Source organism: Oreochromis niloticus, linkage group LG3, assembly GCF_001858045.2.
Source record: "Oreochromis niloticus isolate F11D_XX linkage group LG3, O_niloticus_UMD_NMBU, whole genome shotgun sequence".
Lineage (NCBI taxonomy): Eukaryota > Metazoa > Chordata > Actinopteri > Cichliformes > Cichlidae > Oreochromis > Oreochromis niloticus.
This window is the reverse complement of record NC_031967.2, coordinates 35,466,014-35,468,356: the sequence shown is the minus strand read 5'-3', so window position 1 is coordinate 35,468,356 and position 2,343 is coordinate 35,466,014. Positions and strand designations below refer to the sequence as shown.

At 36.4% G+C, this 2,343-nt stretch overlaps 1 long non-coding RNA gene across 1 annotated transcript; it reads left to right on the top strand.

Moving 5' to 3' along the window:
- LOC112843537 (uncharacterized) lies at positions 1-1,185 on the top strand. Its single transcript, XR_003215959.1, has 2 exons — positions 1-900; positions 1,088-1,185. It is a non-coding gene; the product is annotated as an uncharacterized LOC112843537 (long non-coding RNA).
- Positions 1,186-2,343: the final 1,158 nt, after the last annotated feature.

Sequence of the window (2,343 nt, the reverse complement as noted above, 5' to 3'; positions counted from 1 at the left end):
TCGGCAAGTACTCAGATCCAAGTATCGGTATCGGATCGGTTTGAAAAAATTGGTATCGTTGCATCCCTACACTCAACCGATGCAATGGAAGTTTGTGGCATCAGATCTCAATCCAGCTGACCATGCGTCGCGCAGACTGAAGGCCAAAGACCTTATTACCTCCAACTGGTTTAGCGGTCCAAGTTTTCTTTGGCAAGAGAAACTTCCCCATGGAGAAGTCAAGGTGGGAAAACTTGATGCAGAGGATCCAGAAGTACGCAAAGCTGGTGTACTCCATACAACTACGGAAACATTCTTTGGCAGAACGTTTTCTGAAATTCTCCAGTTGGCTAAAGTTGTTGCCATACACCCGAGTGAAGATGGATGTATACGCAAAGTACAACTGTTAATGAGTGACTCATTGATAGATGACCATGGAAAGAGACTGAGTAAACCAGTTCTACTTGACAGACCTATACACAAGACTGTGACACTATTAGAAGCAGATTAGTTTACATTTCATAAGTTCATGGGTGAAAATCACAAGTGATTTGGTGGGAGTGTAGCTGCCGTCATAGGCAACTCTCGCATTTAAGTTCATTTTATTGGATTTGATGTTGAAACAATTAGTAGTTGAAATATTAAGAAATAATAAATAAATAGTAATTCATGTTTGTTGATTAGATTTATATGTTTAAATGTGTTATTTGTGCTAACTGTGCAATTAGATAGGAACCTTTTCTATAGTTCCGTTTGTTGTTGCTAAGAGGGTATTTTTTGGCTGTCACACTCAGCAAGCTAATTAAGAGACGAGCCACGAGGTTTGCACGTCTACAGTAAGATAAATAAAAGAGTGCCTTTTTTGGACTACCCCACGACGTAAGGATTAAAGTTTTATTCCCTTTGAGTGAGGCCAATGAGGTAAATGTTTTCTTTTGTTTATTATCGTTGTATGTAAATACGCTAGTATTGCGTGATATTCTAGTGCAATTACCGCAGTGTGAAGTGTAATGTGTATTTTATTGATCCTGTTGTTAGAATGTTTCGTCATATATAATGCTTAAGGACTTTATTAAGAATATTCATTTAAGTTTGTATTTCTTTTTAGTTCTGACGGCATTGTATCGGCTGTGGTTGGACATCATTACATGTTAAGGCATGTCGAAGAATCCTCCTGTCCGAAATAAATGTCAGTTTAAAAGCAAAGAACAAGTTGAGCTTTATTAAGACTCGAGGGGAGTAACAATCAGAGCAGCATACATGTACTGCAGTGTCAGGAAACAGGACGAAAGGTGCTTTCACAGTTTTAGATATGACATCATGAAATTATGATACTGTGGAAAAATCAGGTAATATCACCTCTTTTCACTAAATTTCACTGAGAAAGTCACACTGACAGCATGAATCAACAACACTCACTGAAATCTGCAACAACAGACAGAAAACAAGTGACACAAACTCACCTTCATCTTTGTGTCATTTTCTCTGGTGTTCAGTCCAAAGTTCCTCCTTGTCTTACTAATGTAGAAGAGCATGAGGAAAACAGCCATCAGCAAAACACCATCCAAGGACGCACGCACAACCAGAAGCCAGGAGGAGTCAGGACAATGTGTAGAGACTCCTGCAGTGACACTTTTACTCTGTGTTGCTGTTTTCTGTAGAGTGAAAGCAGGTGGGTTTGAAGCCATTTGTGTTGTTGTTTGTAGTGGGGAGGCAGTTGTGTTTGAAGCTGTTAACAATAAACATGAAACATTTAATAATAAATCAATAGTAATACATCATAATAATAATACTGTCATAAAGGTAAATACAAACATTTATCAAACACAAAATGCATAATTTTGTTCATAACATAAAATATAAAGCACACTAAAATTGTTTACACCTGCCTGCAGTTACAGTGAGTCTGTGTATCTTGTGGGAAAATGGTAGATGAAATCCATTTTAGCTGTGCAATCATAATTGAAAAATAAATGTATTCAAAGTGGAGAACACACTTTTAAAACAGACACTTTAACTTGGTTTTTTTCTTTTCTTTTTTTTTGGGGGGGGGGTAAGTTTTTTAAAGATAAAGCCTCATAAGAAATACGGTTTTGCAGATGGTGAACAGATGATTAAATTTACCAGCACAAAAAGAAAATAATACTCTGAGATTGATCATCCAGCCTTTTTTAAAATGTCAAACCCTCTATTTCAATTTAGAAAGTTCTAGGAAGGTATAGTGATGTCTCAGCCAGTGTATCAGTTGATCTTGGGCAGTAACATTAATCTCACTGTGATTTTATTTATTCTTATACTTATAGTTATAATTTGTTTACTTTATTTTTGTTTTTGGTTCCTGTTTAAGTTGTGGTCTTAATAATA